The 17,608-nt window shown below is 33.8% G+C and overlaps 1 long non-coding RNA gene across 1 annotated transcript; it reads left to right on the plus strand.

Moving 5' to 3' along the window:
• The first annotated feature begins 484 nt into the window (after positions 1 to 484).
• LOC129415394 (uncharacterized) lies at positions 485 to 4,744 on the plus strand. Its single transcript, XR_008634799.2, has 3 exons — positions 485 to 515; positions 1,976 to 2,102; positions 4,487 to 4,744. It is a non-coding gene; the product is annotated as an uncharacterized lncRNA (long non-coding RNA).
• Positions 4,745 to 17,608: the final 12,864 nt, after the last annotated feature.

Genomic DNA, 17,608 nt, shown 5'->3' on the forward strand with positions numbered 1-17,608 from the left:
ATGTTGTGTATTGGCCACCAGTTGTGTGATTGCAGTACCAGTTTTAGCCACAAGTTTTGTGATTGCAGTACCAGTTTTGGCCACAATCTTACATACTGTTCCTTTAAATATAAAAAAAATATAAAAAGAACTCTTTATCACTCAACGGAGACCTTTTAATTTACCCAACTCCAGCCCTGCTTTAAACCATCAACTAATCTTCTTGGATTTATGGAAATGTGTATTAAAATATAATATTTAATGTTGATTCCTTGTCGCCACATTAAATACATCTTGTTGCTTCTTTCTAAGAGTTGTGATGTTGTGTTGATAGCTTTCTTAATGACTGAGAAAAACAAATATGAATGAAAATAAATATTTGGTGAAAATGTGAACTATGTAAACAGTCGTACACATTAATTACTGCAAAAGAATAATACTGTTGTGTATTGCAGTCAGTGTCCTCTTTGAATGAATGCATGAGTCAATTAATTAAAGGAGGAGTGAAAACATCACAACACACAAAAAGCCAACAGGTATTTCTTCATAGTCATCTTGCTTGTTTAAGTATCGAGCCTAAAGCAGCAGCTTAGCTGTATTATTATAATAAAACACAGAACAGTTGTCATAGACACCACATTATTGTGTTATTTTACCATGACTACAAGCAAATCATAAACATCACAACTACACCAAACATCTTACTGTAAGATATCAAAAACACATTGTTCTCAATGGTCGTCTGTTATTCACTGACATATCTTTCAATGTTTAATCTTGATCTAAAATATCTTTTGTGCAAGCTATTTAATATATATTTAAGTTTTGTATATTTTATTCTTCATTAAACTTTGTTTTAAGTGTATAAGTATAATTTCAAAAGGTTTAACCTTTTTTATATATTTACTGTAAAATATTGGTCTCATAAAACTTCTATTGTTTTTTAATTAATTATAATATTCTGTACAGTGAACATAAAAGGCCAATACAGTATCAATTACTTGTATCAAATATTACAAATACAACAGACAGATACAGGAATTAAAATAAAAAAAGAAATTCACATTGAAATGGATATAAAATATGACAAATTTAGTCAAATGATAGATTTACAGTAATCTAAAGTATTTTTTGCTTTGTTATTTCTTTTAATGTGTACAGGCAGTGATTTAGTTTTATTTTAAAATGAGTAAAAGTTTTTTCACAGCCCATTTACATTTATGGATATAGATTTTCCATATATAATTAAGACATTTAAAATAGCACATTTTAAGTTTATAGAATCATCATAAAAAATAAAATGTGCTTTTCATTAAATTGTATATTAATGTTAGTATTATTTTTAACATGAAAAGCCAAATCACACCAAAATAATTTCGTGTAAATACAATTATAAAACAAATGGACATGCTCTCATTTTCTCATCCACAAAAAACACATTTCAAGTCAATATCTTTACAAAATGTAGCAATTATCTGTTTTACAGGGTATATGCGATGAACAATCTTAAATGATACCTCCCTAATTTTATTGCTGATACAAAATCTGGAAATTTTAAAGGTCTCCTTTCAGTTAACATCTTAAAATGATGATCTCCAAAAACCAATAGAGGAAGGAACAGTGAAACACTGACAAATTGTTCTTAGAAAATGATTATTATCTTCTTAAATGACGCCATCCAATTTAAAACAAAGATCAAAAATTGGTTTTTCATTAGAAACGTTTCCTAGGAAATAAATCAGTTCTGATGAAGTAGCATTAACTACCATCATATATTCTTGGATTGGTTGGGTATATGAAATGAACATTTCTGTGAAGTGTTTTGTATAACTGCATTATCACTCACTAAATTAAACATGTATTATAATGATGTCATCTGACAATAATGTAGCACAGATTGAAATGTTTACTGTTGCATAGGATGCATATTGCTTGACCTACTGTTATTTTAAAGCAGTAAGCATGATAAAGTTTATTTTATTCATGATTTCTCCAGTCGTCCACTGTTGAGGTAAAACCCAAGAGATGAAGCTCCAGAGATTTGGACTCAGTTTGAGGGTCTGGAGGGATTTTGTTATAATAGCAACCTGTACAGCATCAGCACCTCCTACAGCTGTATGCAGGTCAGTGAATGTCCACTAGAGGGTGATGTTGATGTGTCTGATCCCTGATCTGCTGTTAATATCCTCCAAAACTATGATGCTCTGAAATCTGACAAGAGGTGAAAGTGGATGTATTGATCTTGACTGGAGATTGAATGAGTCTCAGTCAGTGTGACATACAACAATCTGCAATACTGTTGTAGGAGAACCTGTTTGTGAATGAAAGCAATCTCATGGACAAAACTCACACTTCTTATTGAACTGGACTGATTCTCCAGGGCATATTTTAGCTTAAAATGATGTAAAGGAATAAGAAATTATATCTTGTGTAAGTTAATTCAAACATTGTTGGGCCTGTCAGAGTTTTTGCGTTGTTAACTACCTGCTAATGTAAAAAGATGACAAATTAGTTCAATTGTAAAGTAGGCTACATTTACAAGTATACATTATGCAAGTTGTTATATGTCCTTAATGATAATATACTATATGGAGATATTAATAAATAAAAGGATTAAAAAAATAAGTACAAAACAATGTCATGATGTGTACATCCGGTAAATCCTCTTTCTCGGCTTTACTTTAATTGTGTTTTAATGACATCACAAATATGTTTTGGTATAATTAAAATGATCTAACCTTTATACAAAAAAATATACAAATATCACTTCAACACACATTTAAACAAATAAAAAATCTAAAATACAATTGATAAAATACTTAGTCTTTTTCTCATATACACAACAGCTCTTTTATTTCTATTTATGTGATAACCTGTTTGTCTCGTGTGTCACTAATAGATTTTAGAGCCGAATTCTGCATTATTGGACATATTGGTCGGGTAGTTGGAATCGTTCGGCTTGATCCCTTTGACTTTTGCCCCTCTTCATCTCTCATGACCTCATCCAGAACAAGAATCAATCTGATCGTCCTGTAAAGAGCCTTGATGAGAAGTTAATGATCATCAGTGTTGTGTCTTCAGATGAAAGTGTAGAAAAGATCAAAGACACATAAAAGCACCAGAAACTTTTATTTAAAAAGTTGGATTAACCTTAAAAAACAGCTAAAAACATACTTTTTTTCATCAAGTGAAACTAAAGGGAAATTTTAAGTTGAAAAAAAGTTTTTTTTTTTTTTAATAATTACCAATTGAAATAATTTGATCAGGTTAAAATGATTGACAGCTGCTATACTAACAGTGTTGATTCCTGCGTCTGAGATAATTCAGTGTCTTGTTGATTTATAAAGAGAGATCATACTGTATACTGTAATGAAAGATGGGTGACTGTGCTAACAGAATAGTTAAGATAGTAATTGGGTGATCTATTCTTTCAAATGAATTACATCAGTACTGTAAATGTACTCATCAATTGAAAAAACATCCATTACAAACATTTATATGTGTATCATATTTACTCTTATCCTGAGCAATATGTGTATCATACCAGTGTAATATCTCCACTCCTTACTGCAGTGCAATGTTGTGTCTTTTTGTCATGTGTACATTTTCTTTAGACTCCTTTTGTTTATTATGTACCACACACCTTACCACAAAGCAATTTTGTTGTATAGCATAATGACAAAAAAGCATTGTAACCTGAATCTCCTATTCACCTGTGATAATCACATTGGTTTGTCATTTATTTTTCAGTTTTAACTCAAAATAACACATGAGGATTACATAAAGATTAGCACATGGAGAAATGGGATTTGGTGAAACAGTGAACATGTTTATTAAGCTTAATGTCACATGACCTGATATCTGTCCTGACTAAATCAAACAGAATCACAGCTATATCTGTTATTTGTGTTTGATAGAAGTGTATCACTGTTTATAGTTCAAAGATATTTGATCTAAGCTGCAGTAAAGACTCAATTATCAGCTTTAAGACTTCATCATAACACATCATAAAGTTCAGTTGTAATGTTTATTGTGTCTGGTCTTAGATTCAGGGCCTGTACAGTACACACAAAACATCTTTAAAGCAACACTAAAGAGTTTTTGCTCTTTGCTCCCCCTACAGGTTAGAAGCGTAATTGTTCATTATCACTGTCGTAAATACTGCAGCAAAGCTGGCTCTGATTGGATTGTAGGTCTGCCGTAAAGCAAGTTTTTGTAGTTTTCACTCGAACTACAGGACCACTACCCGACGGTTGGAAACTTCTTTAGTGCGGTTTTGGCCAATAGAGGCCTGCAATGCGAATGTGAAAGTGCCGTTCACCCTGTTTTGTGTGGATGAACAACTGAAACTTTTTTGGAAACATTATTTTAAGGTAAAAAAAAAATTTTTGGTGTTGCTTTAAAAAAACGTTAAAGTGTTCAGTGTGATTGACGTGTGTGTTTAATGTTTGTTGTGTCTGTTTTTGTGTGTGTTTAATGTGTGTGTGTGTGTGTGTGTGTTTTCCAGAAGCTGATTAGAGTTTGGTGATTTTGGATTCTGTTAGATCTGTCGTCTGAATCTCTATCAGGTCTACCGATGAATGATATCAATCGAGTATCTGCAGGTTCTTCATGAGCATCAGACAGATGAAGCTGTAAGTTTTAGGGGCGGTTTCCCGGACAGGGATTATCTTAATCCAGGACTAGACCTTAGTTTAATTAGGAAATATAACTAGTTTTAACAAACATGCCTTTCTAAAAACATTATTGTGCATTCTGAGGCAAAACAAAGGACACTGATCTATTTTAAGATATGTAGGTGCAAGTTGTTTTCAGTTTGGACAGCTCTTAAAAATGTTTTAGTCTAGGACTAGTCTAATCCCTGTCCGGGAAACCACCCCATAGAGTTTAAACTGCTCGATCTCATAGAGTTAATATGATCTGATCTGATACATCAAGTCTGATTGGATAATGAAAGATTTAACGATGAAACACTTTATTTAGTAGTAGTAGTTCAACTAATGTTATAAAGGTCAGAAAGAACAGTTTTTAAAGCTTCATTCAAAGTAAAGAGAAACCCTGAAGGTATTTTAAGAAAGTCAGAATTCACAGAGATGTGTTTCTGTGTCACACTTCTTCATCTGTTTTTCTGTATCACATTTTTATTTTAAGTAATGAAACTCTTTTAATATGAAATATTCAGTCAGGATTTTCAGTCTGGTAATCTCTTTATAATTCAAACTGTTACTGCTGTTATTTGTGTAATTCATTTATTCATTTATTCTTGCATGTAAATTGTCAAATTAAAAGCTAAATGCTTTGACACTTGAAGGTTTTTCATCTCTCATGTGTGCTGATATATTCATATGTCATTTATTTATAGATTATTCAGAAGTAAATAATTAGGTCAAGAGATGAATGTAAGTCCTCAGATAAAGAGCAGTTCTGTGATTTGAGATGTCGACCGAGAGCATTGATGTGTGTCACCGTGTGAGTTTATGATTAATTTTTACAGTTAAAGACATAAAAACATCATCTCATATCATATCTACTGTATGTGGGTCATTCTCACCAAACTGTGACAGAGTTGTATAGTTTTTATCATTACAAACCCTAAAACTCTGCATCACTTACGGTATTGTATCTATCAATCATCAAAATATATAAATATAACTCATTAAAGGTGCATTGTGTACGTTTTAGGAGGATCTTTTTACAGAAATGCAACATAATCTAACTATATTAGTGGCGTATAAAGCTTACCTTACATAGTGAACTGTATTGTCTTTATTACCTTAGATTAAGTCGTTTTTATCTACATACATCGTAGGTTTCCTTACATGAAAGTTGCCTTTATGTTTTAATAGTAACCCTAAACAAGACAAACTGCTCTATAGGGCGTGTTTCTTCACTACGTTGTCTCAGAAGATGGTGATATGTTTGTCCTATGGCAGCTGCCGTAGCTTCTCTACGCATTTTGAAAGTGAGGGGTGAGCGGTGGACTGAGCCGCTAGATGCTTCTAAAAATCTACATCCTGGACCTTTCACAAAGTGTTTATGACTTCATCATACGAGTTGAATTATTAACCTTTAAATACTGTCCAATAGGAACATGATGATATACTGTTAAACACTGAATCTTGAAACGTGACATTGACAGTATGCATTATCTGTATATTAAACTATTAGTGGTGATCCTGAGTCAAGGGCTGAAATGATCAATGATCAGAAATTTTCTATAGCTCACACAAAGACATTAGGCAATAGTTTATGAATATATTAATATTTAATAAGAATGTTCATGTTAACCTTTAACATTTATCCTCTTTGGACAACAGCACAAAAAATGTCAGATGTAAATGGGCAGTGAGTTTATTTTACTACAAGTGTATATGATTATTCTTCATATGTATTCATATTCAAATGAGAAGAAAAGTGCTTGTGAGTTTAAAAGAGAAAAGCAGACATTTTTTCATCTGAGTTTGGCATATACTTTATCATTATGTCAGAAAAACAAAGGGCCAGGCAATGCACACAAAAGCAGCTATTTGTTATTTCACATCATATTTTTCATAAAAACACAATACATTGCTGCATACGGTGGTTATTAAAATAATTCATAACCGGTATCCAGAAGCGCTTTTATATTTGGAATTTCGTAGTTTTTTTATTGACCATCAGAGTCACCTGCTGATGAAATGCAACTTTATCTATACTGTTCGTATCTTATTTATTTATTTCTGTTTTATTTCTTGGCTCATGCAGAGTTAAATTAACTCATTGGTTAAAGTCTGAATGAGTTTTATCACACAGACACAGATTCAACTATGTAAAGAGTTTGGATTAATTGGTTTGCATGTCTCATGATAAATGTGATTTTAATGTAATTGTGTTTACTGCTAAACTGTTTGTGTGAAATGATTCTGCATAATCTGTTTACGTGACTTTTTCTTGAGGCGGCCGAACGACTTTGTTGCATTAAATTCACATTATTAAAGTCCAAACAGACCGGCTCATTGATATTAAATGTCGTCGGCCTTTGCCAGAGTTTGGCCGTGTGGCTGTTTTTCACACCAGTCGACTGAACACGCATGCGGCGGTCAGACCTTCATTTCTCATTTTAATTCTCTTCCGTCATGACAGTTTAAATGAGAAGAAAAGAGAAAGTTAAAGGTGACAGAGATGAGATGAAAGCAAAGAGATCAAAGAGGTGAATTTCCTAAAAGAATCTGCTTGCTGCTGATAGAGACGCAATATTACTTTAACTCTCTTCACTTTTACTCTTCTATCTCTCTCTCTCTCTCTCTCTCTCTCTCTCTCTCTCTCTCTCTCTCTCTCTCTCTCTCTCTCTCTCTCTCTCTCTCTCTCTCTCTCATAATGTGTTTTTTTCTAATGACCTGCCCATCATTTCTTCCTTCTCTGTATGTTTAATAAAGTAAAGTGACCTTTATGAGTATAACTCACAGTTTTCTCTACAGGTGTCTGTCAATGGAGTTTTGTTTTTCTCTGTGGATACACAAATGTATCTCATCACCTCAAGCTGTCTTTATTTACAAGTTCACCTAAACTCCAGTGTGAAGTGTTTGTCACGTGTCAAAGTAAGTGTGAATGTGTTTTTTATTGTTTGTAATAAAGCAGCTGTTGAAGAAAGTTTCTCTTACAGACTCTATGATGTAGTTACTGCACAGGACAAAGATGATAAAAACATGCAGGTGAGCACATTAATGTGTTTAATTTTTATCTGAACAAACCTCAAGTCAACAAGAAATTCATTGAATCAGAACAGAAATTAGATCAGTTTTAATTTAATCTTGATTTAACTGAGTTTCATTTCAATCTGAAGGCCATACATTCATCATTCTTTCTACACAGCAGAGAAGCTCTAGAAGATGTAAAGATGTCATCTGTGATTCAGGTCAGATCTTTCACAGTAGATCTGTTGACCCAATGTAAGTTTTATCTGGGGTGTTGTATGATGTTGAGATGCTGAGATCTCACAGCTGTTAGATTTGATTATTATACAGTATATATGGTATATTGTATGTTTAGTTTTAAAGCAGTCACTCATCTCACTGTGATGTTCTGAAGGGAACAAATCTACAACATGACATTTAAAGTCCAAGAGACATAAACAATTTCCTTATTTGATATAAAATCTGAACAGACACAATTAAACATAAATTTATTTTATATACTCATTACTCTGGATGCTGATAGTTATATTGATAGTTAATATTTCACTACTGGAGCTTTATTACAGCAGGTGTGTGTGTGTGTGTGTGTGTGTGTGTGGGTTGGTCTATGTGGTTTACGAGGACATGAATAGTGTATAATGACATGTTTATTATACTATAAAGGTGGTTTACGGGGACACAGACAGTGTCCCCATAAACAGAAGTGTGTGTGTGTGTGTGTGTGTGTGTGTGTGTGTGTGTGTGTGTGTGTGTGTGTGTGTGTGTGTGTGTGTGTGTGTGTGTGCGTGCGCGTGCACGTGCGTGCGTTATAATTTATCCACCTTGTTGTGTTACTGAGATGCATGCAGACCAGATGCAGTGACATTTCATCTCATTCAGTTCTGATTAAAGTTTATTTCTGCCATGAATCTGTTGACACAGATCTTCAGGTAAGAGTTTCAATTATCCAACTAAAACTAATCTCTTGATTAATTCAAACCATGAACTCCTCTGAATAATGAATTTCTTATTTCAGGGCAATGAGACAAATATCCATAATAATCCAATAAAGCACACTTGTATTATTTCTGATTGACTGTTAATCACTACCACAGGATTTACACTTGAAATGATTCAGTTTTTCGTGAGTGGAATAATTGTTTATTTTCGGATTGATTTAAAAGCATCAGCTCTAGAAGTTAGATGAATTCATTAAAAACCTTTAAAGAGGTTAAAAGGTGTTTGATTTGCTTTATAAAATATGTTTTTAAAGGCAACATAAGGACATGAAGAGAAGACCTGAAAGATATTACAGTTTACCAAACACATTTTACAGTTGATTTTTGGTTAGGATTTTATTTGAGTATTACAAGATATTTGGTTTCTGAGTTATTCTGTTTCATGGGTGAATATTCATAAACTTACACAATCTATAAGATGTGCTGAGACTTAAACCTGGGATACATTGCACGATTTTTGCCATCCTATAAGATCAATATGTCACAGGTCGGAGCGGACCACAGATGTCGTGAGTCTCGCCCCTCCCTAGTTTCCACCTCGAGGAGGTCCCAAGAGCACCCCAATAACCAGACACACAGAGAGCGTAAGTAAAATTTAAAACAAACTTTATTAAATTATTTAAATGGTATATAGGGTGTCTATGAAAGGTTTTACTGGATGGATGTGGGGATAAAGATCATGGGTGCATGTGTGCCACATACACATTCGGCTTTTGTGTGTGGATTATGGTTAAAACAAATTGCTTTGTAGAGATTTACTCTTGTTTGTATCAGGTATTATGGCAACCCCTAACTGCATGATGTCGATCTCCTGGATTTCATAATAAACATTAAAAAGCCAGTCAAAACAGCTCACTTATATTCCCACTACCATTTAGGGGCTCACCGGAAGTCTTACAAAAAAGGAGCTCAAAGGCGCCCACATTTATGTCAAAAAATAAGATTTACACTAATGAATATAATCATGAATACTTGACTTTCACTTAACACGTGATCTTATTTGACAGCATATAATCTTTATTTTCATCATTAGCAGACATACAGTACTGTAGAGCAACATTAACACAGCACTGTAAGGACACATAGAGATGGTTTCAGGTTTAGTTTTAACTAAAAATTTGTTTGCACGCACATAAACTACATACTTAAAATATATACCAGTGCCATTGTTTTGTCGTAAGATGCACACCAGTAATATTTTATGTAAGGTATGTTTGTAAAAACGACTTAAATGTCCTAATATAATTTAAACCTACTGTAAGGGAAACACCACTTTTTGTCTGTTTGATGTCATCTTATTGCTGACATTATGTTTGCTTGAACCTGGATGCTTATATGTAAGTTGACTGATGCTATCAGAAATCTGTACATAAAGGATCAACAGCACTATCACACACTTCACTATATGAACGTGTTACTGCATATTTTAAGATTTAAGTAACAGATTGACTTTGCATCTCAGGCTGTAATGCATTATATCAAACTGCCTGTGCACACAGATAATGTTGTTAACATCACAGCTTTAAATACAGTCTGATAATAAAGATGTTGCAGTTTAGTTTAGTAGACTACTACAGTACAGCTCTCAGCATCTCACTATTGTATACGGTTATAGATGTACAGAATGAATAATATACACAGACATTATTAAAAAAATGTCAAACCCACAACAAATGCATGATATTTATTATAATGACTTATATTAGCTAAACACAACTAATCACAGTTCAGATAAATCCAGTCAGGGTTGCTTTAATGAAGTGAAACATGTTTATTCTAAAGAGGCTTTTGTGTTATATTTATAGCCTTCATTAAATACTAAACTCGTTGTTTCTTTATCTTTACTTAATGGCTCTTGTATCTCTATATTCTTGGAAATATGGATTTTAGTTCATAGAAATTTGAAAGAGATATTGAATTTGTTTGTATGTGCTGCTCAGGAGAGATGAAGCTGAAGGACATCAGAAGCGTTCAGGGGCGAGAGACACTATAAAGGTTTTGTTGTAACCCAAACAAAACACACAGCACCACTTAAACTCTCATTTAACATTAGGTTCACATAAGCAGACCATTGATGGATGCTGTGACGCAATGTACATTCAATTTAAAGTCCACTCCTGATAGGCCACGTTTCATTTCATTTGATTTATTTTATAATCTAGACAACTAGTTGTCTAAACTAACAGGTAATATGCTTTATCTGAAAACTATATTTTATTCATACATGACAATATTATTAACCCATATTTAACAGGATTCCCAGGCTGTCAGGCAGATTCTCATCTACATCATCACAACAGATATCTTAACTTGTAATGCAGGGAAGTAATGGTTTATTATGTCTTATCCCGTCATCTAACACTTCACACATTCATTCACCATCATTAGTGAAAATGCAAGATTCACTTGAGAACCAAATTTATCAAATCATTTCTCATTTACAAAAGTCTCTATAAAAATCTATAGAAAACACTGACTTGACTTGTGCGATGAAATCGCTTCTAGATATTTGAGGTGTATATATTCAACAGATAACCAGTTTCATGTATTTAAATGAAAGATGACATAAGCAATTTTAAACGTAGGAGACAGACAGACATCTGCATGAGTGTTATTTGGTCCAAAACAATAAGAATTTGCTTTGATGTTTTCTTGATTTCTAAAAGACTGAAGTACAGTCACTAAAGAAGCTCTATAGGTCCAGCTTTAACTCTTTCTCTTATTCATACTGTTCTCATATTTTCTGTATTCAGGTTTAGAGGTTCAATAAGATCACTAACTGACATCATTGTCTTCATCCATCAGGTTACAAGGAAACTGAATAACTGTGAGCTCCACTGAGACATTGAGATGATAAGAAGAGAAAAGGAAACATTTATGACTAAACTGGAGAAGGTGGGAACCACTTTACACCCTCCACATCAATCCCAACATATTAGAAACAAACACAGAATATTACACAACAAGACTTTTGTATTGATGTTTAATGTTTAATTCATATATATACAGTACTTTGCAAAAGCCACCATGCCATTAGATTTGTTGTTTTTGCAATGGTATAGTGTTATAGTGTTTCTGTTTGTATCTGAAAAAAGAGTGAAAAATAAATATGGATTGACATTAAAACTTTGTGCTAAAACAAAGCTGGTGATGGTGGCCTAAGACTTTTGCACAGTACTGTATATATATACATCAATATTAAAGAAATCAAGATTATATGAAGAGCTTAGATCATCAAATACTTTTGCTTCAAATCAATTAGGCCACATTAGAGCTACAGTCTGCTAACAAACACATTTAGAAAAGCTTTTGGGTGAAATTAACCTGTGAGTTAGTGGCTGTGGGTGGGGCTTCATCAATATGATGTCACATTAACAAGAGAATCAGAGCGCATGTCTAGTGAGACTGCTTTAGTTTATGGTGATTTAAAAAGGAGAGAGTTCACACATTTTTGTCCAAACACTTTGTAAAAGTGGATTTTGTATAATATGGGCCCTTTAAACTTAGAGAAGTTTTAAACTGTTGGGTTAAAACATTATCAGCAATATAAATATTCATGAGGTATGGTAAACATGTTTCTGAACTGTGCTGTAAGGCAGGTAAACACATTAAATGTTTAGTTGTCAGAAGCTTCTGCTTGGGTTAAAGTTGCTCTTTTACAGACGGAAACATTTTATCCTTTCTACTGAGTTAAGAAATGAAATAAATTGGCTTTTTGAATTTGAATGTTTGCAAAACCCAGAGGAAACTAATTTTTAAAGCCGGATTTTCTTAATGTTTTCCTGGTTTCCATGTTTAAAGTTGCCACACAGGTGACCTGTATGAGATTTAAGAAGTCAGAGAGACAGATGTTAAATAGAGAAGAGATGAATCCTCAACACATACTTCACTACATACTCTTGTGTCTGTTTATCTGTAATTAAAGTATGATTTGCTTCATCACACACTGAATTACTCTGTGCTTCATGAATTGACATGATTATTATCAGATCAGGCTGATTCAGACATTCAACACAGTCCACAGAAAAATATACATACTGCTTAATTTATACCTTATTTCTTATGTTTGAGCAAAAGAGCTGAATGTTTACTGTAAAAGTATTCTGTGTGTGTGTGTGTGTGTGTGTGTGTGTGTGTGTGTGTGTGTGTGTGTGTGTGTGTGTGTGTGTGTGTGTGTGTGTGTGTGTGTGTGTGTGTGTGTGTGTGTGTGTGTGCTCGTGTGTGTGCTCGTGTGTGTGTGTGTGTGTGTGTGTGTGTGTGTGTGTGTGTGTGTGTGCGCGCGCGCGTGTGTGCTTCTCCCTGTACAAATACACTACCGTACGTGTTGTTACTGTATATGTGCATATGCTTAAAGTATGTATGTTTATGTATAGATTTAGTTTTAAAGTTTAAATTTAGTTGTCCTTTAAGTTTAAAGTTGTAAAGTGTTTATTAAAGGTGTTGATCAGCAGGTTAGCCGTGTGTACGTTTGTGTATATGTTAAATGTAAAGCACAACCTTTTCTAGGCCTTTATCTCTAGCAGAATGACAATAAAGCTCATTTAAACTTGATATTCATGTCTTTCTTCAGGTTTCATGGATTAAGGATATTCAAACACAGGATCATAAATGTTTGTCTGTGAAGGTAAAACAGTAATGTTTATTCCACTCTGAAAATAAGAAAATAAGTCTAGTTTTTAGACCAAAATATCAAAAAAATAATAATAAATAAAAAAAATCTGCCAATGGGGTAAGCAAAAAAATCTTGAAAATTTTTCTTAAAAACTAAATTCAAGAAAAACATTTTTTTTTTGCTTGTTTTATGAACAAAATTACTTAAATTTGATATTTTTGGTCTAAAAAGTAGACTTATTTTCTTGGGTCGTTTTGCTCATCAAAAAAAGCATCTTTATTTAAGAATTATTCGATATTTTTACTGAAAACAAGACGAAAATACTAAGAATTTCTTTTCTTGAAAATCATTTTTTGCAGTGCAGCAGTGTTGTTGTGTTGTAATTTAATGTTGTGTTGATGCTTCGTTTGGAGTGAATACCTCAAGGATGGGATTTTCATCTGTTCCTGGAGCTGTAGCGGGCAGAAACGGTTGATGGATCACTTATGACATATCGAGGACACAATGCTGTCTGTGTGTCTGTGTTATTACAGCTAAACGGTCTCTGAGCCAGAACCTGTATGTCCAAGGGTGGAACACATCAATTTAAAAATCTTTATTTCTCCAGCATCTTTTCTTCAATGAGCAGTGAGGGAAGATGTGACGTTCTGTTAATGTGATAGATGAAGGTTAGTTTGACTGTCATAATTCATTTGTTTTTCTCAGATATTTAATAACACTTCTTTATTGATTGTTTCTCATCTGCTGAAGTCAAAGGAGACGCTCGACTCTGGCGGAGATTTCTGAAAACTAGGAGATGCAGGAGATTGACAGAACAGTGAGGGAACTCTCACAGAAGTCACTGGAGGAGCAAAAGGAGGTGCTCCACACACACATATATGAGCTCTTTTCACACAGAGACTACAGAAAATACACAAAAAATGCATTCAGGATTTGTCCGGGATCGTTTGATTTTTGGTTCATTTAGACTGCCAATGATTTTCCGGAACGTGTTTGTGCATTCCCACACATACTGTAAAGATCCTGTTAACACACATGAAGTATTTAAAAGTCCTGCACTTGGTAGGTTTTTCCACGGCGTAGTTTTCTAACTATCTCTGATTGCCCTCTTGAAAAAATAAGATTATGATAAGATTATAAAGGAGCGTGTGATGCTCTGTTGTCATGCTGTTGAATGATCTCTGCTTCAGTACAGTTTGCAGACATTTCTCATTGTTAATGTTGATCTGTGTTAGTGTCAAAGAGCTGAACTATAACTTCTTGTTGTGATGAGATGCACGTCCTCACTACGACACGCTCCTTACAGAATTGTTTCTGCTTCTTGTTCACACAGATTGCTTTCTGTGAATGTTACGGCAATGTTACTACAGTAGGTCCTCTTTACGCGAGCGATCCCAGAACATTTACAGGACACAAAGAAGCCTCACTGACAATGTTATGGAAATGTATTGCGTTTGCTTTGTGAAAGGGGTTTTACTAAAACACACACACATACACTCACGAGTTAAAGCATGAGTTATGTAAGTTTTCCTTAAGCAGAACATTTTGATTCTGGCAGACAGATTTAATCTTTAATCCTCTGCTGTGCCTCATTATTTTCATTTACACTAAACACACAGCCTTCTTACATTCGATTAAGATTGTGTAGATCTGTCAAAGAAATCACACTCTCTTTATAATCCTCCAACATCAAACATATGAACTCTGTCTGTATATATCTCATAATGGAGTGTTTTCTTCTGAATGAAATACAGTAAATCATTTATAAAATCTTTCCTCTTGGCTGTTTTTGAACATGATGCTCTTACAGTACAGCTGGAGGAGATGAACAGAGATGTGGAGGAGATGAAGTCATTACCACCAGCACAATTCCTTTCTGTTAAAGTGTTTTAATGAATAATGTCATTGGTGTAAAACCCTAAGAGTTTAGAATAGCGTACTTCAATAATGTCAGATTTGACAGATTTCTGTATGGACAACAGAACACAACAGATGTGAAATATTGAATCCCACAATGCATTGCACACAGTTTGACATTCTGTTCTCGGTGCAATGAATGAGTCAGAAGTATTTTCACATCTGCTATCTCATTATCATTATTTAATGGGCTGACAAAAGCATCTACAAAAAATTGATCTGAGAATCAAAATAAATGTTTTTATATGTGAAAGTATTGTATGCCATGAAATGTTTATTATTGCTTCACTTACAGGTTTTAACAAATAGACACGCTGTCTGAACATAGCCGTGTTTGTCTTTATATTTTCTCTCGTTTATTCAGGATTCGTCCCATAAGTATTGTTCATTATTGTCTATTGTAAATGAATGCAAGTAAAGGATTCAGCTTCAGATTTTCCCTCGTAAAGTCTGAGTTTGATTGTTTGAGCATCAATATTGATCTCTCTCTCTCTCTTTCTGTTCTTCAGACCTCCGAGCGGAGCGTCTCAACACAATATGATTGTCAGACGGGTCGATAAGATGATATGAGTGATGTGTGTGAGGTGATTCAGATCTCTGACTGTCATCTTCTCAACTGAGGAGCAGAAGAAACCGAGAGACAACCACAGAGTTTCTCTCTCAACAGACTCATCTTCAGCATGTGAAGAAAACACAAAAACTACAATCAATCAGATGTGAAGGTGAGAGAAGATCATGTCAGCCTGCTGTGCTCAGATTACTAACATTACACAGAAACAAACATGACTGTATTCACAAGTACATCATCTCCATGACTAAACAATGAGCAATGAGGGTTTTGTTAGAGAGATGTATTTGAATTTTAAATTAGAGGAGTTTAATGTGTATGTTTTCTTGTATAGCTCAGTAGTAGAGCATTGTGTTTTTAGCCTAAAAGGCTGTGGGTTTAAACCCAGGGAACACATTTTGATAATGCACTGTAGGTCACTTTGTATAAAAGCGTCTGCTAAATGCATTTCAATCTTAGATGCACATAATTACACATGCTGCTGCAAGGACATATGGAGAACCAGGGGTGTCCCGCTAAACACATTTTTTTCTAAATCTCAAGTTTAGGTTTGAACGGTTTACACTGAAAAAAAGTCTGTAGAAATTACAATGTTATTGCAGCTGGGTTGCCGGTAATTTACCGTAAATTTAAATTGATGTTGTTTGCTGGCAAGAGTTTGTTCAAACTTAGATACATTTTAAATATGAACAAGTTTTTATCTTTACAGAATAAAACTATAAAATAACAGCCTCATGCAAAGCATACTGGGAACCAGAAATCATCATCAACCTTTTTCTGTTTTTTGCTTTAGATTTTGTTTCCCAGAATGTTTTGCTTGATGCTGTGTTTTTTTGTTTTACTCTGTAAAGACAAAGACTTGTAAATGTTTAATGTTCATTTAACTTTGAAGAAACTGTTGCCAGTAAATAACATCAATTTAAATCTACGGTAAGTTACCGGCAACCCAGCTGCAATAACACTGTAATTTCTATGAATTTTTTAACAGTGTACTTTAATTGTCAGTGTATTATTCAAAGTACCAACATTTAGATGCCACCAAATAATCAGTTTATAATCGTATTGATAACTCATTCGGATTGAAAAGCTTTCATGTAAACACCTAAATCAATACGATTAAGGTCGATTGGATGCAAATTTAGATTGGCTTGAAAGTGGAGAAACATACGTATGTAAACATGTGAATATGCGACTTAGTAACCCAATTCAGGTTTTAAAAGCAACACAGTTGCACTTTAACTAAAATGTATTAATTAATAATAAATCTGTATTAAATATTTCACTAATTATTTTAAAAATAGATCAGTTTAACAAAGGTAACAATGTTTGCTTCATTTTTTTAAAAGGTTCAAATGCTAGAGTTAGTTAGTTAATTGGTTATTTAGTTGGTTTGTAAACTGAAGATGTTTTGGGTTTGCGAGAGTTTGGCTATATGTTTAGTTCATGTTTAATTCATGTCATCTTTGTTCTCTGTCCAGACACCCTGATGGAAATCTAGGAAAACGAGAATATTGTGCACAGGTATCGTGCTGGAAAACTCATACATAAAATATACTGGAATCTAATCTATTGAATATTCCCTTCTAGGAAAAGACACATCATCACACAAACTATCAGTCAGAGCTCGAGTCTTGTTTTGTTAATTCTTTAACATATGAACATACAGTATAATCAGAAAAACCTTACTGAAAATCCTTAGGCCAGTCTTAAGTGGTTTTAGACTGGTTTAAACATGTCTGGCTAGTCTTGAAGCTTTCCTGGTGTTAAACTGTTTGGAAACCAGTTAACCGCCTTAGGCTAGTTAAAGCTGTTAGGTTATTGTTGTCTGACAGCAGAGCATAGCAGAAGGTTAAAGAGTAAA

Source organism: Misgurnus anguillicaudatus, chromosome 11, assembly GCF_027580225.2.
Source record: "Misgurnus anguillicaudatus chromosome 11, ASM2758022v2, whole genome shotgun sequence".
Lineage (NCBI taxonomy): Eukaryota > Metazoa > Chordata > Actinopteri > Cypriniformes > Cobitidae > Misgurnus > Misgurnus anguillicaudatus.